This window comes from Rattus norvegicus, chromosome 7 (assembly GCF_036323735.1).
Source record: "Rattus norvegicus strain BN/NHsdMcwi chromosome 7, GRCr8, whole genome shotgun sequence".
Taxonomy (NCBI): domain Eukaryota; kingdom Metazoa; phylum Chordata; class Mammalia; order Rodentia; family Muridae; genus Rattus; species Rattus norvegicus.
In genome coordinates, this window is record NC_086025.1 from 9,870,229 (window position 1) to 9,894,889 (window position 24,661).

The window sequence follows — 24,661 nt, forward strand, 5'->3', positions numbered from 1 at the left end:
TGATTCTCTGCCCCTGTAACATCCTTCCTTCTGACGCCCCCGCCCCAGTCCCTAAAGTGTGGCTATATGTGCCCTCTTACTCTATTGGCACCCCCAAAAAGATGTTGCTCTTTTCCAAGTTCACCCCCCATATACACACAAAGATTTCAAAAACCTCTTGGGGCGATTAGTAGGTCCCCAGAACAGTCACATAGTTTGTATTGGCCTCGATGAAAAGCAGGCGTTTGGGCCTCTGTTTCCTCAGTTGTGGACTGTAACTCACCGCCTGGGGGGGGCATTCAGAGATCTCTCTCATCTAGTACTTTGGTGGTCTTTAGTTCCCGTACTGGAAAGAAAGAGCCAGGTGGATCTTTGATTTGGAGGCTACCCTGGTCTACACAGCAAGTTCCAGTCCAGCAAGGACTTCATAGTGAATCCCTGCATCAAAGCAAACAGAAATCCCTCAAGTCTGGTGTGGTGGTGCACACCTTTAATCTCAGCACTTGGGAGGCAGAGGCAGGTGGATCTCTGAGTTCAAGATCAGCCTGGTCCACAGAACTGGGTTCAAGGACAGCCAGGGCTACAGACGTGTGTGTGTGTGTGTGTGTGTGTGTGTGTGTGTGTGTGTGTGTGTGATATATATATATATATATATATATATATATATATATATATATATATATATATATAGAGAGAGAGAGAGAGAGAGAGAGAGAGAGATCCCTCCTAGGTTCCGTGTATTTGACTGCCCTCCTGTCCTTACTATCTCCGGGCTCTAAGGATGCTTGTCTGAGGTCTGGTCATTCATTTCTAGTCTAGCTTGGGTTTTCCCTCAGACTGAGATAGCCTAAGAACTCTCTCTTCCACCTGCAGATGGGGAAGGGGGGAGAAGGGATACACAGATGACACCTGGGTGGGTAGAGAGGAGAGTCCTGGGTTGGCCAAGCCATACCCTGGAGGGGCCCCGTGTCTGACGTCCAGAGGTCAGGAGGGTGTCCCCACTCTCTCTGTCTGCCCCCTTTGCCCTGCTCGCTGTTGGGAAGGGTTATTGGCGTTTGTTCTGGAGCCTGACAGATGCCACTCAGGGGATGCCCCCACCAATGACTTGGGCTGGAAACAAAACAAGAATCTGATGTCTGAGGTGCAATGGCTGTGTGACAGGCACGGTGGTCCATGCTCCAGCTCCCCACCCAGAGCAGAGGAGCTGAGGAAGAAGATGACATTGTGGAAGGGCATGGGATGTGTGTGTTACACAGAGGACCCTCTCCCAACCCCTTGGGTGACAGGGCTGAAGGGACTGTTTAATGTGAAGGATGAACCCAGCATTTATTAAACTCCAGCTCTTTAACAGTCCTGGAGAGGGCAGAGAGTCCCGGGAGTCCGCCATTTCTCGCCTGTTGCTGTCTTGGCCTTCCTGTTGTGGGGTAAGTGGGGAGTAATGATTGCAGAGGGGGTCCAAGAGGGGTGAAACTTGCAGGAGTGGACACTTTTACCCAACCACCTCCTCCAGGGGACAGAAGCTTTGGGATCTTCTGATTTGGCGAGTCTGCACAATCTCAGGCTACAGCCACCTTCCAGTCAGAGGAATGGAGGCACACAGCCTTTATTGCACCGTTTGGATTCCCTCCCCAGTGATGAAGAGCTGGGGACAGTGGCTATGGCCAGGATCAGAGTCAAGTCTGAGGTCCCCAAGTCTACTGTACAACATCACAGATAATTAAAAATAATCGTGGGGTGTGGAAATCAATCCACCACCGTTAACCGATAGCGTTCAGAGCTCCAGGAAGCAAGGAGCTGGGGTTGTGTCGCAGGCACGGGGGCTGGCTGCGGTGTTTATGAATGAGAAAACAAAAGATGCCCATAAACCCTTTCAAATACCAGCCCCCCGGGGGTTCCTGCAAAGGGGGTTGGGATGATGTGGGTCCCCCGCCCGCTTCATTTCCGCCTGTGTTATTTTTTATTTTAAACCTATAGCTTCCCCCCTGATGCGCGAGGACTCCATTCTGAAGAAAAAGAGGAGGATGGGGAGCTTGAGATGAGAGGACTCCCTTTTCTCCGCTAGAACCAGGACAACCTCAGGTGCCACACACTCCCTTTCAAACTGCTTGGACTTAGCCGGGGCTTGTCAGACCCATGGAGGGACATCTTTCCGCTGTGTGCAACCTGCGCCTAAGTCTTCTGGGGACGAAGAGCTGGACTTCCACGGGGTCTGCGGTCTCACTGAGAGATGCAGTAAAAACCTAGGGGTCCCTCAGAAACGGACTGTGCCCCCTAGCCCCAATAACTGGCCTCCCCCCCACTTTAGTAATTAGTAAAATAGAATTGAGCGGGGCCACGGGGCACACGGGTGGCTGGGACCTGATCGATCTGGGTCATTAGCAAATTGAGGGTGGGGGAGGGGTGGGTTGGAGGGGGGCAGGGCGTCCCCCATCTCTATCCCCGCGGGGACTTAGGCCAATTCATAGACCCTCTCAGTCGACCTCAGTATCCCCTCTGGGAAAATCAGAGATGGAGTCCAGGAGTCCCACAACTGCCTCTGGTGTCTCCGGACGTGCTGGGCTGCGCCTGGCTAATATCCACCGTCTCTGTGCTAAGCCCAAGTTTGACAGAAATCTGAGGCCCAGTTAACCTAGAGCTGTGAGGGTCGGATCCGCAAGCGTAAGCGACCTGCACCCGCTTCGCAGTCGCTCCTTCAACCTCCAGGCGCCACTTCCTTTAACCTAAAGGGGCCCCCACCCCCATGCCCCGCCAGTTTGGCCTCACCAATGTCCTCTTCTTCGCTTTTCATTTTAGCTAAAAATTGATTTGGGGACTTTAGATGCCTAAAGTTGTCCCTTTGAGGCGGGTCCTCCAGCCTCTCCCGACAGGCTGCTGCTTGTTGCCCACCAAAATGAAATGCGAGTTTTAAAAACTGTCCTCTCTTCTCGCCGGGGCGTGGGGGTGGTTCATAGGGACTCTAGCGACTGTCACCTCCAATCCAGCCAGAGCTGGATTGGGGCCAGCCTCCCCCAAATCTGCGGGCACCACAGATCTGAATTCCCCACACCCCGCAGCTCCCGTTCTCCGTTGGGAGACAGAGAAGTGGTGTCCGGCCTGGTGGTCCCGGGGGTCTCTGTCGGGTGTGGGGTTACAGGTGCATCGCTCTCATCCAGAGCGCACGCAGCACCCCGAGATGCCTGCACCGCCGAGGCCTGTGACTGCTTCGCCGGTGGCAGCTTCGCGGGGCTGATCCGCGACAGCTGTGCCTGATCGATTCCCGACGGCCCCGAGTCTCCATCGAATCCCCATCGCTCTGGGCTGTGTGCTGCGCAAACACCCGCTTGTTTGCAGCGGGCCGCGGGGGCTGAGGGAGCCGGAGCAACGACCTCGGGCGTCACTCCACCCTCAACTGCTCAAGTTCCAGGGGAGCGATGAGGGGAGGGAACCCCTATTCTGGACCCTCAACAGCTCATTACCCTGCCGGGACTCAGTTTTCCACCCAGAGAGCAGCCGCTCACTCTGGGGGACCCGCGGCTGTTCCCTAAGCCACCTGCTGCTCCCTTCCTCTCCTTTTTGCCCTTCTTCTCCCTCCCCCTTCCTCCTCCTCTCTGACTGGGGTCTCCTGCAGCCGGAGCTGGCTCTGTCGTTGCTCCGGATCCTCCAGAGTTGAGTTGCGTTGGACGCCTGCGCTGGCTCAGGTGGCTCCCACGATTCAAAGCCATCTCTGGATCAGGTCTGACCACTCCGCTTCTCTCTCCAATTTCTCCACCCTGAGCTCCAGGGAAAACGAACTGTCCTTGTGGTCTCTTTTCTCTCTCTCTCTCTCTCTCTCTCTCTCTCTCTCTCTCTCTCTCTCTGTGTGTGTGTGTGTGTGTGTGTAACTGAGGCCAGAGGGACCAGGGCACGACTGGAGGCCTGCTGGAGGACAGGCTGGAGAAGGACAGGTAGGGGCCTCTCGGATGCCTCCACTCTGGGGTTCACTTCCACTCGTTGGAAACCGTGGAGCGGGGTGCAAAGCCATGGCCAGGACTACGTGCTGCGAGGAATGAGGGACACACACACACACACACACACACACACACACACACACACACACACACGGAACGCAGGCTCCCTGGACGCTTAATATTCCTTTTCAGGGTTCTGCCCTCCGTGGCCCCGCGGGTCGGAAGCCTGGGCACCGCGTAGTAGATTTGCAGCGGCCACAGACTGCTCAGCGTCTCCGGGGTTTCTCGTGGGAAAGACACCCCGAGGTGTCCCACTGTGGCCCGGGATGTCTGGAGGAGCTCCAACCCGAGCGAGCCTTGCAGAGCCAGGCGCACGCGGGTCACCCTGAATGGCATCTGGCTCAGGGCCTCAACAGCTTGGCTAGAGCAGAGGGTGAGGCCGGGCTGGAACGCGCCATTAACGCGTCATTTATCAGAACACACCCCGGGCCCTTTCCGCTGGCCCAGAGGGTGGGGAAGGAAGACCGCTCCTTGCCAGACATTTCGCTCAGCTTGGCAAGACCCGTGTCTCCCCTCGGACTTGGGCTTCAGGGGGAAAGACTAGCTCCTGCAGAGTGGGGTTAGGGAGTCGGCCACCCATCGGATGTAATGGGCCTCCCCTTCCCTTGCTGGGGAAGGAAGACAAATAACGACACCCCCCCCAAGTCTCCCCAACCCTCATCAGCACTGGAACAGCAGTCTTTTCCTTTCTGGAGCTAGGGTTCCTAGTGGCTGGGTTTTGTAGTATAAGTAGGAGTTGGGTCCAGGGAAGGGGCTGAATTGGAAGAGGAAGTCTGAGACCAGGGACCTTCTGGACCGGCATTAGGAATTGTTTGTTGAGTGAGTCAGTGAGATAAAGCCAGGAACTAGACTGAGATGGGGTAAAGCCAGGCTTTGAATGCTGTTAGCCTTGGTCTCTGGAAGGCCAAACAGGTAGGGGTTGAAGCTGTCTTTGAGTCTGGGTGGCCTGGAGTTAAGTCCCATTGAATCCCAGGGGTGTCTGGGTTGGCCGGAGCTGTAGGCTGCAAGAATTTCACTCTGGCCTCAGTTCCTCCCACTAGAGAAGCAGGGATCCACCTTGGGCATGTCGAAGGTCTAGGGACCCAGGGACCCAGGTCACCTCCCCCAGATCACCTCCTCTTCCTCTGTCCTCAGCTCCCTCCTCTCACTGCTTTCCTCCCCTCCCTCCCTGTGTCCCTCTCTCCTCCCCCTCTCCAACAAGCTCTGGGCTAAGCTGTGTCACCACCACTGTGACAAACCCTGTATCCCCTCTCCCTCCTTTACTCCTGGGAGGCTGCAGACTGGCATGAGCAGAAGGCAACCTCCTGGATGTTTTACCTATGGGGAAACTGAGGCACATTCCAGTCACCTGCTTGCTTCCCAGAGCAGGTACCTCTAAACTGGAGGCTGCTGGGAGAAAGGCGGTGTGTGTGTGTGTGTGTGTGTGTGTGTGTGTGTGTGTGTGTTTGTGTTTGTGTCTGTGTGTCTGTGTGTCTGTGTGTCTGTGTGTCTGTGTGTCTGTGTGTATAGTGACAGTTCAGCTCTGTTCCTAACAGGCCTAAATTCCAGGCTGTCCCCCTAGACTTTGCCCTCCAAGTGTTCCCAGAGGGTAAAAAATTCACACCTATATGCACATCAGGGACCCTTGTGGGGCCTCAGTTTCCCCATCTATACAGCTGAGCTAAAGTATTCCCAGCATCCTCTGGGGAGTGAGGCTGTGTGGAGTGAGGCTGGAACTCAGGGAGGAAGCTCCCAGAGGAACCCAGCAGCTGGGATTGATTCCCTCATTGATCTCCTCCTCTGGGTTCTGGAGCCAGCAAGGCCGGCTCCATGGCTGTGAGTCTGGCAGGAGGGTGAGGGGCAGGGAGGCGCCTCCTTCCCTGGCCCGGCCCAGCGGTTACAGCCATCCCGGCAGAGCCCCACCTCACAGGTGAGCAAACAGCCCGGAAGGGGGTGGTTGGAGGTCACCTGGGGTGCATGGTTTCCACTTAGGAGCCCTTCCTTCTCCTTCCCTCCTTCCTTTGCTCGTCCCCATCCTCTGTCTGCCTTTGGAGACAGGGTTTCATGTAGTCGAGGCTAGCCCCAAACTCACTATGTAGGTGAAGATGACCTTGAACTCCCGACCCTCCTGACTCAGCCTCGGATACACAGTGAGTTCCAAGACTAGCCTGGGCCACGTGACCCTGTCCGCTGCCAGCTTTGAGCCACCTCACCAGCCGGAGGGGATGAATTGTTAATCTGACACAACAATCAACACAGGATGGAGTCTGGCGAGACCTGTCTAGGTCACATGGGCCAGCGGACAAGGCTGTGCGGAATCTGTTTCCTTTTCAAAGCTGTCTTTACTATATGTCCTGTGCATGTGTGTTCCCTGCACAGCAGCAGTGCATGCAGTACACGCGGCGACCAGAAGGGGGTGTCGGGCCCCCTGGAGCTGGCGGTACAGCTGGTTTTGGAAACTGAACCCTGGTCCTTGGAAGAACAGTGTGCCTTCTCAACTGTCCAGCCAGTTCTCCGGCCCAGAGAGCTTTTCTTTTTCTTTCTCTTCAATTTGATTTTTGAGACAGGCTCTCACTTTGTAACTCTGGGGGGCCGAGTACTTCTATGTTGACCTGGAACTCAGAGCTGCTGTTGCCTCTGCCTTATGCCCACCCTGCAAGAACACGGGTGCCATTTGCCTCCCTAGGAGCCAAAAAGACGGAAGTGGAAGAAACAAAACCAGAATAAACAAAAAACAACAACCAGGGGTTGGGGATTTAGCTCAGTGGTAGAGCGCTTGCCTAGGAAGCGCAAGGCCCTGGGTTCGGTCCCCAGCTCGGGGGGGGGGGGGGGGGGGGAAACAACCAAAACGAGGACAGCATATTAAACAAGTAAGAATTGGGTAGAGATGGGAACTGAGGGAAAACTGGTCCTTAAGACCCACAGCGGGTGCTTTTAAAGGCTTTCGACCAATGTGTCATCATTTGAGCCAGGAGCTCCCCAGCAGGCAATTCGAAAAGAGAATGCAGGTGGCTCGCTGGTTTCAGTCCTTGGTCCCAGATAGCCCCTGGGACATGGCACGGTGTCTCCCGCTGCTCACCTGTGTTTTGGACAGTTAGACCCCGTCTGTGAATGTAGCCACTCCAAATCAAAGGCGGAGCAAAAATAATCCTCTTCCCTAAACATGGCTTCTTAGTTAGCTACTGTGTCAGAGCCCTGGGGCCACCTGTGGCGGACCTCAGCTGAGGCGCTGTCTCCATCAGACTGGCCTGTGGCCGCTTTTGTAGGGCTAGCCTGATGTTGACGGGCATAGCCCACCTCAGGGATGTCCTCCCTGGGCCTGGCTGTGTAAAACAATACTGAGGGAGCTTGGGGAGCAAGCCAGGAAGCAGGGCTCCCGACAGCCCCCACTTCAGGTCCTGCTCTGCTGTCCCTCCGGGCTGCGGTGAGAGCTGGGGGCCAAATGAACCCCCTCCTCCTGAGTCCAGTTGCTTCTGCCTCATTTTAGTCACAGCAGGAGGAAGCTCGATAGGACACAGAACTAGGGCCTGGCTGATCTGGTGCCACTGTTCTGGGAGTCCGTGGAACCAGGTGCCCATGATAGATGAAGTCAGCCACTGGGGTCGCATTTGAAGGTTACACCATGCCTGTTTCCAGTCTCCCCCACCCCAGTGATGTGAAGCTCCTCCCATAGTCTATCGGGAGCTAACCTGCTCCTCCAAGCTTCCCCACCATGTTGGAAGGAAGCCCTTTGCTACTGAGGTGGGAAATAAATCTTTTTTCTCCTCTCCTTTCTCTGTCTGGTATTGTGAGCGCACGTCAGCAAAAGATCGGAACACACTTAATGAATCTTCTTATTATTCTTTCAAAATCACAATTGTGCCTCTGTTCCCACAGCCGCCCAAACATTCTCACCCACACAGGGATTTGAATCTTTAGCCCAGGCTGGCCTTGAGCTCACTATGCACTGGAGAAGACACTGAATTTCTGATCCTCCTGCCTCAGCCACCAGAGTGCTGAGGTGTTGGGTGTGTGCCCAGACCTGACTAAGGAAGTGGCCACTGCACATAGGGACCGGATTCTCCCTGAGTTTGGAGGGTCTGTGCTTTACAAACACGGGTGGAAGAAACTGTATAGATCCTGCGCTGGTGCTGGAACGGGGATCCTCTGGCTAACAAGGTCCGGAGGGGGGCTCTCTTGGCAGAGAACACTGGGCACCCACAGCAAAAGGGTAAGAACGCAAAGGCATGAGATAGAAAATTGTAGGCAGGAAGATGAAGAATCTAGGTTCACTCTCAGCTATGTAGCTAGTTGGAGGCTAACCTGGGCTACACAGGACCCTGTGTTTTAAAAAGTGGCTTGCTGGCTGGCAGTGGTGGTGCACATCTTTTTAATCTCAGCATTCAGGAGGCCCAGGCAGGTGTATTTTTGAGTTCAAGGCCAGCCTGGTCTACAGAGAGAATTCCAGGACAGCCAGGGCTACATAGTGAGGCCCTGTCTCAAACAAATGAGAGAGAGAGAGAGAGAGAGAGAGAGAGAGAGAGAGAGAGTTCTGCTATGGTGCCCACTGCCACTAGTCACAGCACTCAGGGGGTGGAAGCAGGTGGATTTCTGTGAGTTTGAAGCCAAATTGGTCTACACGGAGAGTTCCAAGCTGACCTGGGCTACAAAGAGAGACCTTATCTCAAAAGCACAACAAAACAAAGGACAAGGTCTCACTATGTAGCTCAGGTTTGCAGTGCATGCCCAGCAAGTCTCCTGCCTCAAGCCTTGAAGGACTGTGGTAACTGGAGTGTGCTGTGCCCCACCCCAGGAAGCTCCTCAGTGGGATTCCTGAAGCCTTACCACAGCTTCCTGGGACACTTGTGGCTGCTTTGTGTTACATTCTTTACAGCTGTGTGCATGTGCATGCATGACATGGCTGCCATGTGGACACCAGAGGACAATGCTGTGTGTGTGTATGTATGTGTGTATGTGTGTGCATAAGTGTGTGTATATGTGTATGCATGTGTATATGAGTGTGTGTGTATATATGTATGTGTGTATGAGTGTGTATGTGTATGCGTGTGTGTATGTATGTGTGCATGTGTGTATGTATGTGTATATGTGTGTATGAGTGTATATGTGTGTATATAGGTATGTATGTGTGTATGTGTGTGATGTGCTTATGTGTGTATATGTGCATGTATGTGTATTTATATGTGTGGTGTGTTTATGTGTGTATGTGTATGTATGCATGTGTGTGTATGTGTGTGTATGTGTGTGGTGTGTTTATGGGTGCATGTATGTGTATATGTGTGTGTGTATGCATCTGTATGCATGTGTTGTGTGTGGTGTGTGTGTATATGTGTGTGGTGTGTTTATGGATGCATGTGTGTGTATGTGTGTGCATGTGTGTGTATGTGTGTGTCCTCTCCTTCTTATGGGTACAGGACTGTGAACCTTAGCAGCGAGCACCTTCCTCTGCTGAGCCCTCTCGCAGGCTCTAAGCTCCTCTGCTGTCTTAGTCCTGCTGGGCATTTGCACACAGTAGGTGCCCAGTAATTGCACCTGTGAATGAACCACACAGGTTCCTCTCCTCCATCTCCAAGGCTCCTAGAGAAAGAAGCAGAAATTTTAAGCAGACTGAGCAGAAGCCTTAGGCTGTGGCTCCCCAGGCAGGGCATCGACCCAGCGAGGGGCGGGAGGGTCTGGCTTTGTTCGGACTGAGGTGGGGGCTTGGGGTGGGGGCGTCCCTGCAGACAGGACTGCCGACAGGGCAGGAGGGGGGCTGCCTCTGCTGCAATCGGGAGCTCTCTCCTCTCTCTCTCTCTCTCCCTCTCTCTCTCTCTCTCTCTCTCTCTCTCTCTCTCCATACTCGCACACACACACAAAAGCAGGAAACTCACATTAAGCCTATTATCAATATTTTGCCTGGAAAAAAATACAAAAAGCATTTTCTTCTCTGAAAAATTAATAACCTAGAAGGAGTGGGGGCGGGGAGCAGTGCTCGGTGTCTGCTGAGGAGAGAGAGCTCCCCCCTCTCACAGGGAGCACCCGGGGGTCTCCGAGGAGGAGGCCTGGCTCTCCCACCCACTTCAGTGCACCCTGACACCTGCCTGGGCCCCAGCACAGCCCCCCACCATGGACTCACTAACAGAGGCCAGCCCACAACTACCTTCACCCTCCCCCTCTGAAGATGGAGAATCTTCCATGCAGAGCCCAGGCAGCACCCCCACCTCCAGCCCCAGACTGAATCTGCAGCCCCATCCTTGGTACTGTCACAAGGACCTGGTACCCACTTCTGACCACTGTTTGTCACCTTGTGCCCCACATTCAGACATCCAGGAGTGCTCTGGGCGTGCCCCCTCCTCTCCCCGATATCACCTGGCTATGACTCACTAGTTAGACAAAGAGCAATGCATGCCCTGTCTTCATGGTCTGTTAGAGAGAAGATTCTAGATTCTGTTTGAAGGGAGGGAAGTCTGGAAAAGTCACATTCTTCCTGGGTCCCAAGTTTGTTTGTTTGTTTGCTTGCTTGCTTCTTTCTTTCTTTCTTTCTTTCTTTCTTTCTTTCTTTCTTTCTTTCTTCCTTTGACAAGGTCTTGGTCTTGCTATGTAGCCTAGCATACCTCAAACTCACAACAATCCTCCTGCCTCAGCATCTGGAGTGCTGAGATGACAGCTGTAGACCATTATTACCTTTGGTCTCAGTTTCTCTTTGTTTAAAGCAAGAAGTTCTGACTGGATTTTATATTGTGGGGTCATTGACTTTGCCATCTGTCCCGGTGACCCTGATGGCCTCCTTCTGTGGAGACTGCAGTGTTCTTGAACTATCCAGATGCTGTGGAATCCAGGGGCTCCTTCACACACAGCATCTACAGGGAGAGATGGCGGTGCTTGCCTGTTCTCACCTTAGTAGGAAGGAGGGAGGGACAGAGTTCAAGGCCATCCTATGACACAGTGATTTTGAGGCCAGCCTGGGCTACATGAGATCCTTTCTCAAAGCAAAACAGCATTGTCCATGTTATTGGGGTCTCTAAGGACCCGGAGTTCCCCAAGCCCTTCCCAAGGCAAAATTGGTGCTGGCTGGAACTCCCCTCACGGGCACAATTTCTCAGGGTTATAGTGGGAGCAGGAGCCCTCTGTGCCTCCCCACCTTATCTATCCTGAGCTCTCTCTCTCTCGCCCATGGTGGGGGCTCTGTGCTCTTCATGAGTCTTTTCCACAGGCTAGACCAGTTAGCCACAGGCTAACATTCTTTAACATTAACATAATTTTAACATTAACATTCTTTAAGTTCTTAGATAGTCTCCCTCTATAGCCAAGACTAATCTGAAACTCAGCAATCCTCCTGCCTCATCCTCTCAAGTGCTGGAATCAGGTGTGTACCATTCCACTGGGCTGAGGGTATAGACTTCTAACCCTGCAGCCGGGTGGTCTGGGAGGGCTTCCTGAAAGAGATGACCTCATCTGAGGTTGGAAATGTCTCCTTCTGCCCCACACCCCAGTCCAGCCTTGACTCCTAGTCCTGCTAAGAATGGCAGGCTGTCGGGGGACGGACGCTAGACCCTCTTCCTTGTAGCAGAGCCAGAAGATGTGCTGGGAGGGTTGTCTGCTGGACGGAATATTTTTTCTGAGGCGGCTGCCACGTTTCTTCTAAGGCCGATATTGAACCTTCTTGTCAATGCTGGAGCTGTAAGTGGAAGAAAAAAAATCGCTTAATGGGCTGCTGGAGGCTGGCGCAGGCGGTGGGCGCCCAGGCCTCTGAGAAGGAGGTAGCGCTGGGCCCTTGAAAGGGCCATAGCCACCGCTCCGCGGAGCTTCACACATCTGCTAATCACCTTCCAGGGGGTCACCCCATTTGCGCCCTCCCCCACTTCCATGAGACAGAGGAACGTACTTTCATGTCCTTAGCCCCATCTGAGACAAGTACTTGAATACTCTCCACGGATGCGTGTGCGGAGCCTGGAACAGGATGTGGGGTGATGGGCTGAGGGGGGATCCCAGTGTGAGGGTGGGAGATGCTCAACCACAGCCAAAGAGGCCTGGGGCTGCACCCAGTGGGAAAAGGGAAACGGCTGCCAGAAACAATATAGGCAATGACTAGAGGGTCGAGAAGCACAAGGGTTAGATGGATTGAGATCAGGAAGGACAGGCGAAGGAGCAGCCTCGGAAGCTAGAACTAAGAGCAACTGCAGGTGTTTATCTTGGTTCCTCCTTTTCTCTTTTTGGCACTGAGGAGAAACCCGGAGCCTTAAACTGGCTAGAAAGGCCCCTCACTGGGGAAGTCTAGGCAGAGCTCCACCCCTGACCACGCCCCCAGCCCCTCACTGTGGGGTTCTAGGCAGGGTCTTTTTTTTTTTTTTTTTTTTTCCGGAGCTGGGGACCGAACCCAGGGCCTTGCGCTTCCTAGGTAAGTGCTCTACCACTGAGCTAAATCCCCAGCCCCTCTAGGCAGGGTCTTTACCCCTGGCCATGCCCCTAGCTCCTCACTGGGGGAGTCTAGGTAGAGCTCCACCCCTGACCACGCCCCCAGCCCCTCACTGTGGGGTTCTAGGCAGGGTCTTTACCCCTGGCCACGTCCCCAGCTCCTCAATGGGGGAGTCTAGGCACAGCTCCACCCCCACGCCACACTCATACCCTAGATCTACTTTTAGAACATTTTTGTCAATAGAGAAAATCTTCACCAGATAAGCTATTTCGCAGGCGCTCTTGCAACACTTGAGAGACTGAGGCAGAAGATTGCTGTGAGTTGAAGTCAGCCTTGGCTACAGAACAACGCCTTATTTTAAGAAGGCAAACATTGTTTTCTTTTAAATTATTTTTGACCTAATCTTCTTTGGTTGAGACAGGGTTTCCTATATAGCCTGTAGCCTGTAACCCAGGTTGGCCCTGAGCTTGCTAGGTAGACCAAGGTGACATTACCTACTGGTTCTCCCACTTCCACTTCCAGAGCCCTGGGATGACAAGAGCAGGTGGAACCAGTAAGGACACAGGGGACACATTACTTGGGCCTCAGCTCCTTCCAGAGTTCAAATTTTATGACTACCTTTGAATTTTGCTGGTGACTGTGTATCACTTCCTAGGAAGATCTACTGGCCACAGTCTATGAGTGGGTTGATTGGCTTGTGAAGATTATCTTTGGCTAAGAGGATCTGCTGTGCCCTCACCTCCTGGGACATTGCAGCCTGGGTCCCTGGAGATGCAGAGGAGGGAGAGAATTTGCCAATCACTTGATCCATCCAACTGGTTAATAAAACAGCCCGCTGGGGAGACCCCGTCAGGAATCCACACACCTGGTTGTCCCAGTGGGTACAGGACCCAGCCTGTGGGTGAAGCCAGTGAGGTAGGGGGCAGAGTAGTGCCTGGGTCTCAGTTCCGTCCGTGGTGTCCCACCCTGTGTCACTCTGCCTGTGTGTGCTGCTATTGGGATGTGTCCATGGGGTGCAGTTCACAGTTATTTCCTCTGTCCTCCAGCTCAACTCCAGGTCCTGGGGGACTGAGCAAGGTTTGTCATCCAGCACTTGGGAAGCAGAGACAGAAGGATGGCAGTGAGTTTAAAGTCACCCTTGGAGTGATTTTACGTACGGAGTTGGAGAATAGCTGGGCTCCACAGCAAGACACTGTCCCAAAAACACAGACAGCCAAGGACCGGTGAGAGGGCTCAGTTGGTAAAGGGACTTAACTCCAAGCCTGGTGACCAGTGTTCAAGCCCAAGACACACACACACACACACACACACACACACACACACACACACACACACACACACAGATAAATACACAGAGAGAGACAGACACACACATACAGACACACATACGCACACAGACAGACAGACACACATAGAGACAGACAGACAGACACAGACATGGACACAAACACACACAGACAGACACACACATACAGAAACACACACATACGCACACAGACAGACAGACAGACACACACACATACACATGCACGCACACAGATAGACACACAGAGACAGACAGACAGACACACAGACACACACACATGCACACACACATGCACATACACAGAGACACTTCGGCCTGACTTCGGATATCCAGCACCACATAAAGAACTAGCTAGTGCACACCTGTGACCTCACATGGGAATGGCGATGACACTGAGCTTCTCATCCCCCTGCCTCCACTTCTTGCTGTCTTCTCCGCTGTAGTGCATGCTGGGATGGCAGGCACGTCCCACCGTGCTTTGGTTTGTGTGAGATGAGGTCTTACTGACTTTTAGTTGCCGTAGTATGTGATTGTGAGAGAGCACACGCATGGTGCACATGCAGGTGCCTGAGCACAATTTCTGAGAATGGGTAACTCTCCTTCCACCTCATGGGTCCTGGTATTGAACTCAGGGGATCAAACTTGGTCGCAAGTGCACTTACCAGCTAGTCACTGACACTCATATTTTATTAGTGTGTCGGTGTGTGAGTATATGAGTGTGTGTGTGAGTGTGTGTGTGTGTGTGTGCATGGTGTGGAAGCCAGCGGTGGACATCAATGCTCTCTCTACCTCATTCATTTTTGTGTTTAAATTGTATTTATTTGACTCTGTATTTGTGAGTGCACTCTGTGCACCGTGTGCATGCAGTACCCACAGATGTCAGAAGGGGGCTCCGGGACCCTCTGCAAGAGCAGTCAGTGCTGTAACCACTGAGTCACCTCTTCCGCTTTATTTTGCTATTTTGTTTGAGGCTTGGTCTCCCTCTGTAGACCAGACTGGCCTGGAACTCACAGAGACCCACCCCTCTCTGCCTTTCCAGTTTGGGGATAATGGCATGTGCCACTACATCCTGAGATGTTTGTGTGAGACAAGGCCTCACTCTATACCCCAGGCTGGCATCTAACAACCTTGGGCATCCAGCACGCTGGGGTGACAGTGTAAAATCCCACCGCATGAGCATATTCACAAGCACAGGTACAAAACTCTAGCCACACAGAGGGCCTGCTCAATCACGCACACCCAAGCACACTCCAGCACTAAGCCTCCCCCAGGCTCCCATACAGGCACTGTCCTCCAGCCCACCACCCAGCCCTTGCTCCATTAGAAGGGACCTCTTCCAATGGCCAACCAGTTTGTCCTTTGATGAGAGCCATCTTTTATCTTCCACAACACTCCCTTCCCGCCAGTCCCTGTCTCCCTCCCCAGCCTTACTCCATAACTAGGTTAAGATAAAAATTGAATCCCAGTGTCTGTATTCAGAAATAACCCTGCACAGCCTGGTCAGTGGCACGAGCTCCAGCCCTGAGGAGCTGACAGGCAGAAGCTGGAGAGGGGCAAGAGGGGAGCACAGGGGAGCAGGGGGAGCAGAGGGAAGTGGGAGGAACTAGTAGCAACCAGATGTGGCACTTGGGCAGAGCTGCAACATGCTCAGGGGACTGTAATGGCTCCCAAAGACAGGCACACAGACTTGCACAGACAGGCACACAAACTCCCACAGACAGGCACACAGGCTCCCACAGACAGGCACACAGGCACCCACAGACAGGCTCCCACAGACAGGCACCCACAGACAGGCACACAGGCACCCACAGACAGGCACCCACAGATAGGCACACAGACTCCCATAGACAGTCACCCAGGCTCTCACAGACAGGCCCACAGGCACCCACAGACAGGCACCCACAGATAGGCACACAGGTACCCACAGACAGGCTCCCACAGACAGGCTCCCCCAGACAGGATAGGCACACAGACTCCCATAGACAGGCACCCAGGCTCTCACAGACAGGCACCCACAGACTGCTCCTTTTCTTTCTTATTATTTTTGTGTTTTCCATTTTATTTATTTACTTTGTATGTGCCTGTGGAATGTCAGCTCTCTCCTTGTATCCTGTGGATCTCAGAGATGAAATCCAGGTCACCAGGCTTGGCAGCAGGCCTTCTTACCATCAGGCCATCTTTTCACCCTCTCTTTTCTTCTCTTTTGTGTCTTTAAAGGCAGTTAGGTGGCTTGAGTCAACACTGCTTCCTCCTTACTCTTGCTTAGGTTTGAGGGAGACTGTGAGAACCAGGGAGACGATTTGTGTGGTGTGTGTATGTGTGTGTGATGTGTGTGTTTGTGTGTGTCTGTGTGTGTGTATATATATATATACATATATGTATATATATACATATACATATATGTATATATATGTGTGTGTATGTGTTTGTGTGGTGTGGTATGTTTTTGTGTATGTGTCTGTGTGATGTTTGGGTGTGTTTGTGTATGTCTGTGTATGTATGAAATGTCTCTCTGTGAGTGTGTGTGTGTGTGTGTGTGTGAGTGTAGTCTCTGTCTGAAAGTCAGTTGTCTTTCTCATGCAAACTACAGCGTGTTTTTTTGAGCCAGGATCTTCCTGAGCTTCCTAGGTTGTTATCCTAGGCTGGTGCTCCTCCCCCTCACAGGTATAGGCTGAAACAAACACCATGGCTGGCTTTTACCTAGGTGCCATCAGTGGGCACACCAGTTCTCCCATGTGCCCTTCCAGACTGAACTGGGCTGCTTCTTAAGAGGCTCCTTACCCTCGGGAGTGAGTTTTGCACCTCATAATCTCTAGGTAGGCCATCACTATTCAGCCACACCAAGCTTACTTAAAAATAATATTTAAAGATTTATTTTATGTATGTGCATACACTGTAGCTGTCTTCAGACACACCAGAAGAGGGCATCAGATCCCATTACAGATGGTTGTGAGCCACCATGTGGTTGCTGGGAATTGAACTCAGGACCTCTGGACCAGCACCAGTGCTCTTAACTGCTGAGCCATCCTTCTAGATCCCTTAAAACATTTTCTTATTACATTATATTTAATGCGTGGAGAGACACATGCCAAAAACAGTGTTGGAGTTGGCCTTGTCCAGTTACCAGTGGGGCCCTGGGTGGAATTTGGGTCACTAGGCTTGGTGGCATCGTGCCACTGGCTCCAGCTTTCTATTTGGACACAGGATTTTACTGTCCATGCTGACTGACCTTGAGCTTCCTCTGTAGCCCAGGCTAGACTTGAAATTCTCTTGCCTCAGCTTCAGGAGTAGGGAGCATATCAGATGGATGAAACCATGCTTGGCTCTGGATTTGGCCTTATTTATCTATCTCTTTAATTTTACTGATTGATTGATCGATGGATTGATTGAGGCAGAGTCTCTCTATGCAGCCCTGGCTGTCCTGGAGCTCACTCTGTAGGCCAGGCTAGACTCACTCACAGAGATTGGCCTGCCTTTGTCCTGAGTGCTGGGATTAAATGTGTGTGCCACCGTGCCTGGCCTAGCTTTCGATGGTCTGAATTACCTCTTGTATAATTTCAGCTCTGGGGATGAAACCAGAACCTCTTTACAGTGCTAGGGGTGCACACGCTGAGCTCCTAGCCCCAAACTGCATTTCGGTTTTGTTTTGTTTTGTTTTTTAATATGGAACGCCTCATGAATTTGCCTGTCATCCTTGCGCAGGGGCCATGCTAATCTTCTGTGTCGTTCCGATTTTAGTGTATGTGCTGCCGGAGTGAGCACACATTTCTGTCTTATTTTGCATGTTAGGAGAGTCCTCTACCACAAACACAGCAGTTAGCAGCAGGTCGTTGCGTTTTTCTGTTTTGAGAAAGGCTTTCCCTGGAGCACTTCATCCTCCTGCCTCAGCAAGACGGCTGGGATCATCAACATGGACCCACAAGGGGTTTTGCAACAAGCAGGCAACCTAAGTTCAATTCCCACAAATTGTCCTCTGGTCTTTATGCACATGGCATATAGCACGCACACACAAACAAATATAATTCACAAAACGCTTACAGTACAATTTAATTTAAAGAATTTAAATAATTGTCTCTGTGCACAGCCAGAGGCTTTGGGTTCCCCGTGCTGCTGGATGAGGGGCCTAGCATGGCTCAGATGCCCAGAGAACCAGGCGCTGACTTTGGTCCCGCCCCCGTGCACTCTGACCTCATCCTGACGGGGGTCACATCTGCAAAGATCTGAACCCCAGGGAAATGACGATAGAGTCTGAAGCCTTTAAGCTCCGAGGGTTTCACTCAAGTGGCCTCCGGGGATCCTCCCCGTCTTCCCCCAATTCCCGCCTCCCGGGTATCTGGTCTCCCGCTCTCGGTTTTCTGGGTTTGCCGCGCCGACGTGCCCCGCAGCCCCCCTCCACCGCCCTGCATCCCCGAGATAAGAAACAGGTCAATATAGTGCCTCGGCTGCCATCCCCGCTGCGCGTCCCGGGAAGGTCAGGGGACGGCGGCATCGACCCGCGCCCCAAGCCAGGCCCGGAGCCGCGCTGACCGGCTGACCGCGCCCGGAGCGCCGGCCAATGGGAGCGCGCACACCGCAGTTGCCTAGCAACCCGCGGGGCAGAGGGGCGGGGCCGGCGGGTCTGCGGGGCGCGGTCGATGCGGAGCATGCGCAACTGGGTGCGCGGGAGCTTGGCGCCCGCGAGCCATCGATCGCCAGCGCAGCCCCAGGATAACGACCGGTCTGCAGGCGCCCAGGGAGCCTCCCCGTCCGCAGCCCCCGGGGGGCGTAGGTTCGAATCCCGCCGCCCCAGGTGGGAGCAGGCTCGCGGGCCGGGAGGCGTCCTTTTCAGAAGAGGACCTAGTGGACAGGGACCAGAGAGGTCTGGAGAGTCGGGACAGCGGCGTGACTCCCCACCTCCGGAGCCTCCTCATGCTCCCCTTCCTCCCTACCCCTCCATCCCTTCGTTCCCCTCTCTGTTTCTCTGGATTCCTCCGAGTTGAGTCAGGAAGTTTCCCCAGAATTGGCAGATGAACCTCGCCCCACGATGTCCATGTTTTCTGCACGGGCTTGGGAGATTGGAGAGTCCACAGTGGCACTCCTACTTCCAGACCACTCTAGCCATGAGCTGCTAACGAGCCCTTGCTGAGCCCCCTCAAACCAAGCAGAGTTCGGGGGTCAGAAATGAGAAGCGAGGGTGCTGGTGGGACTGACTGGCTGCTTCCGGGGAGGAGGAGCTCAGAGTGTGGGTCCTCAGAGTGTGGGCATGAGGGGTCTTCTGTGTGGGTGTGGAGGGGGAGTGTGGGCATTGGAGGTGTTCCTCTTGCTTCTGCTGCTTCTCATGGTTGCTAGCCTTCCTTGGCCTTACCCTTCCATAGCCCCTGCCTCCGTCCCACAGGGGCCTCTGGATCCCTGCAGAGCTTCTTTTTCTAAGGACACTCATCACCACTGTACTAATAATTCCATCCAGGGGCTCTGACTGCATTCTGACCAGGTCATGTTCGCAAAGACAACGCGGACCCCAGAAGCCCTTAAACCCAACCGATTTTACACAAGCAGCCCCACAGGACCGCACTCTCACTTGCTCTGAGTCTACTCCAGTATCCCGGGGCCATCTTCCTCTGGCGTGCCTGGCACCCATCGAAGGTTCCATGCAGGAAGAGACACTGTCAGTTCCTGGTCTGTGCATCAGAGACAGTGCCTGAGAATGTGGTTTGGGCAAACAGCAGGAGAGCTGCACTGAGTGGGTCTCCCCGGATATAATGGTGGTGTAAAAAGTAGAGACCCCTCACTCCTGAACACATGCAGGGCATGAGGGGGTCCCGATTGTCGCCCACCTCCCTGGAGCAGGCATACAGGCACACATACAAGCCTGTGTTATAATGAGATGAAAGTCAGGAACATGCGTGAAAATGCCGCCATGAGGAACAGCAGCCCCATTATCTCTTTCCAGAATGTTCAGCCACCTTAAAGCTGTCCGAGGGCTGGAAAGATGGCTCAGCGGTTAAGAGCACTGACTGCTCTTCCAGAGGTCCTGAGTTCAATTTCCAGCAACCACATGGTGGCTCACAGCCATTTGTAATGGGATCCGATGCCCTCTTCTGGTGTGTCTGAAGACAGAGTGTACTCATATTCATTAAGTAAATAAAATCATTAAAAAAAGGAGGGTGGTTGGGGATTTAGCTCAGTGGTAGAGCGCTTGCCTAGCAAGCGCAAGGCCCTGGGTTCGGTCCCCAGCTCCGGAAAAAAAAAAAGAAAAAAAAAAAAAAAGCTCTGTCCGAGAACCACCCTCCTGTCCTGTCTCAGTCCCTAGCACTCACAAACCCACTCTTTGTTTCAGGTTGCCTGCTCTGAGAGTCCTGTCATGAAGTCCACACTGCTGTTTGTGTTTGGATCTCTCAGGCAGCAAATGTCCCCACGGTCGCTCCACTCCAAGCCTCGACCTTGTTCAAGGCTAAGTAATACTCCAACGTATGAGATGGACGACTTTTAAAATCTTTTTTGAAAAAGATGTATGAATGTATGTATATATGTATGAATGTATGTATGTATGAGTGTAAGTATAAATGTATGTATGAATGTATGTATGTATGAGTGTAAGTATGAATGTATGTGTGTATGTGTGAATGTATGTATGCATGCATGTATGAATGTATATATGAATGTATGTATATGTGAATGTATGTATGTGTGAATGTATGTATGTGTGTATGCATGCATGTATGTATGTGTGTATATATGAATGTGTGTATTCATGCCTGCATGTATGTATGTATGCATGTATGAATGGTATGTGTGTATTTGTATGTATGAATGTATGTTTGCATGCATGTATGTATGAATGTATGTATGAATGTATGTATGAATGTATGTATGCATGCATGCATGTATGAATGAATGTATGTATGAATGTATATATGTATGTGTATGTATGAATGTATGTCTGTATGTATGAATGTATACATGCATGTATGTATGTATGTGAGTGCTCTATTTGCGCTATGGGCTTAGCCTTCCCCATTGATCACTAATTGAGAAAATGCCTTAGAGCTGGGTCTCATGGAGGCATTTCCTCCACTGGGGCTGCTTCCTCCCTGATGACTCTAACTTGTGTCAAGCTGACACAAAACCAGCCATACAATATGGAAGAATGACCTTGAAGTCCCGATCTTTCTGCCTCTGCCTCTGGAAAGCTGGGATTAAAAGCCCGAGCCACTGCTTCAGGTTTTAAAGACCTCCTTTGACAATGTCTGAGTTAAGAGAGCTCAAAGCCCCGTCTCCTCTCCCCCAGGTCCCCCCATCAAGTGCCACACACCATGGGTTTTCTTGATTGGTTCCAAACCCCAAAGAAATCCATTTTTTTTTTCACATAGGAGTGAGTATAGCCATGGAACCTTAGCTGAGGCGAGGAAGGGAGGCAGGGAGGCCCCGGGCTCCGGTGGGGGTCAGAGGGAGGGGGTTACTGATGGTTTAGCCCTGGCAACTGCTGCAGGGTTGGGTCTGGGCTCGGAGGCAAGAGGGAGCCAGGTGGGGTGTTCTCGAAGCTTCTGCCAACTCCCTTGCTTGGAGGGGGAACCATGTAGCCTGAAAGCTAGGGAGATCTGCCTTCAGGAAAAGGGAGGGATAGGCTGGGTGTGGTGGCACCAGCTTTTAGAGGCAGGAGGATCTCTGTGAGTTCAAGGCCAGTCTGGTCTACAGAGAGAGTTTCAGGACAGCCAGGGCCACACAGAGAAACCCTGTCTCAAAAAGACAAAACAAAACGAATTAAAAAAAAAAAAGACTGACAGAAAGAAGGACAAGAGGACTTAGAAATGAGATGGGGCTGGGCAGGCAGGGATGCCTTCACAAGGCTGGGTCAGCAGCTGAGGGAGGAGCAAGGCAGGCTGGGTGCATGCAGCTAGACTTTCAGCAGGACAGGTCAGAGGTGAACTATGGTGGTTTTAGAGCAGATTTTTTCTTTCTTTTTTTCTTTTTTTCTTTTTTTTTTTCCAGAGCTGGGGACCGAACCCAGGGCCTGGCGCTTGCTAGGCAAGCACTCTACCACTGAGCTAAATCCCCAACCCCTTTAGAGCAGATTTAGTCCTGCTAAATCTGGGTAAATTAGGATGATGGAACTTGAAAGTTAAAGTCCGGGGTTGGGGATTTGGCTCAGTGGTAGAGCGCTTGCCTAGCAAGTGCAAGGCCCTGGGTTCGGTCCCCAGCTCCGGGGAAAAAAAGAAAGGAAAAAAAAAAAAGAAAGAAAGTTAAAGTCCTCTGCTCACTGGCCACCTGAGGCACAGAAAGGTTAAGAAACCAATTCACGGTAACCCAGGAGACCAGCCACTTCACGCTGAGGCCAGAGGTCAGTGTCACACTGCCTCCTAATTTCTTTTAAAGATGAGTAGCTGTCTTCAGACACATCAAAAGAGGGCGTCGGATCCCATGGTTGTGAGCCACCATGTAGTTGCTGGGAATTGAACTCAGGACCTCTGGAAGAGCAGTCAGTGCTCTTAACCGCTGAGCCATCGCTCCAGCCCTTTTGTTTGTTTTGAGTAGGGTCCAACTATGTAGCCCAGGCTGGCTCCAAATTCCTACAGATCCGCCTGCCTCTGCCTCCCAGAAATTCCAGCCACCTCCAGGCTCCCCACTGAACCCTGAGTTCACTGGTTTGGCGAGATGCTAGTTAGCAAGCGCTGGGGATCCTCTCTGTCTGCCCTGGACTCACACACCTGCCTGGCCCTGCCCTATCGTTTATATGGGTCTTGGGGCCCAGAATGCAGGTCCTCGGGCTTCTGTGGGAAGCGCGAAGTTGGTCCCTGAGCGCCACTTTTTCTCATTTCTATTCTGAGTCACCCAAAAGAGCTGGGGACTAAGTGATCCTTTACAGACGGGGCCTCTGCAACTCCTCCTGTAGCTGAGGATGACCTCGAATTCCTGATACTCCTGCCTCCACCTCCCCAAGGCAGGCAGGCACTCGTCACCAGGTCTGGTTTATGTGGCGCTGGGGATGGATGCACCCAGGGCCTTGTGTTACTCAAGGCGAACAGTCCGTCCACTGAAGCCGGGTCTGGGGAAGCTGCTGGAACCCCGACTCCCACTAGCCTAGGTGCCAAACCCTGGCGTTGCTGCATGGAGAACTGCGTGAGGCCTGGGATTCCCGGGGGCCCTCGTACCCCCACCTCCACTCCCCCACCCCGTCCCGGGCTAAGGGGACGGAGGGGAGGGTCTGTTCTGACCGCCTCCCCCAGCCCACAGCAGCGGCGCACCGATCAGCAGCGCCGATCGATCGATGGCGTATTGAGCACTTTTCAAGCTCGGGTGAGTTTTGCGGATTCAGTGTAAACCGCAGGTTGGGCCCCCGCTCGCATCGACCTGGGCGCGGGAGCCCCCTCCTTGCTGTGCTGACAGCTCCGCACCCCGTGCAGGGCGCCCCAATCCTCCCGGGACCCCGCAGAGAAGATAGGCTGAGAGGAGATGGAGGGGGCTGCGCAGGAGGACAGGACTGTGTGCAGGACCTGCAGGGAACCTGGGAGCCAGGGAGGGTGGTAGGCAGAATGGGAGGCCTCGCTAGGGAGTCGCAGAGACGGGGGCAGCAGCCACTTCCTCAGCAATCCTTAGTTCCTGTCTCACCAGGCACCACCTTCCCTAACCTTGTGACTCAGCCTTGTGCTGCTGGAGACCTCACTCTATGCTCAGGCCTCCCCAGAGTCACCTGTTTGGCTTCAGCACCTGTGACTCATAAGACATGCTTCAAAAGAGGGGAGGAAGGGAGAGGGACAGACCAGACACTGGAACAAGGGTTTCCAGTGTGTTCATACACCATGCTGCCCACTCTTCCCCAAACTTCCTTCAAACTCTACCCCAGGTTCCCTGTCCCATTACCCATGCACCCACCATCCACCCATCCATCCACCCACCCATCCATCCACCCACCCGCCCACCCACCCTCCCATCCATCCTCCCATCCACCCACCACCCACCCATCCATCCATCCATCCACCTACCCATCCATCCACCCACCACCCATCCACCCACCCACCCACCCATCCATCCACCCACCCACCCACCCATCCACTCACCCACCCACCCATCCATCCACCCACCCATCCATCCACCCATCCATCCACCCATCCATCCACCCACCACCCATCCACCCATCTACTCACCCACCCATCCATCCACCCACCCACCACCCATCCACCCACCTATCCACCTACTCACCCACCACACACCACCCATCCACCCGCCCACCCACCCATCCATCCACTCACCCACCCACCACCCATCCACCCACCCACCCATCCACCCATCCACCCACCCACCCACCCACCCATCCACCCATCCACCCACCCATCCACCCATCCACCCATGGGCAGTGGGTGGAGAGTAAATGAAGAGACTGGTGATAGGTGGGGTGGAGGTGTCTGGGTAGATAGATAGATAGATAGATAGATAGATAGATAGATAGATAGATAGATAGATAGATTTTATAAAAAAAAAGTCCAAAGCTGTGCGAGGGTGCTCGTCGCCGGATACTTCAGACATCTGGTCGACCTCCTTCAAGAGGAAAAAAAAAAAAAACAGACAGTGCCGGCGGGGAGTACTGGTCGACCTCTGAGAAGCTCAGAGGAAAGAGTATATGTGTGTGTGCATATATATATATAATATATAATATATATTATATATATATATAAAAAAAACGTGTGTGTGGAAGGATGGTGAGCAGAGGGTTAGATGGTGGTGAGTGGCAGTGTCCTCTCTCCCATGTTCTCGATATCTTCACCTCACACTGCGTGCAGCATCTTAAGCAGATGTGGCCAGTACTGGGAGCTCTGTGGAGAGGAGCAGGGGGTGCTGAGCCTCACAGAGCGAGATGGAAGGAAAAGCCAGAAGTGAAAAGCAAGTCACTGGGACAGACAAGGCTGGGCACCCGCTCCCAGCCTCTTCCTGATCTCCGGGTGCAGGCTGTGGGTACCACCGTCCTAGCCGTAGGGAAGCAGGCGGTAGGGTAGAGAGACCACCATGTCCCAGTGCAGGCCGGAGCCAGCAGCTCTGAGATCCCCC

At 53.0% G+C, this 24,661-nt stretch overlaps 1 non-coding gene across 1 annotated transcript; it reads right to left on the reverse strand.

The window, feature by feature from the left end:
• Positions 1 to 17,299: 17,299 nt before the first annotated feature.
• Positions 17,300 to 17,404, reverse strand: LOC120093905 (U6 spliceosomal RNA). Its single transcript, XR_005487623.1, has one exon. It is a non-coding gene; the product is annotated as a U6 spliceosomal RNA (small nuclear RNA).
• Between the last annotated feature and the right edge of the window lie 7,257 nt (positions 17,405 to 24,661).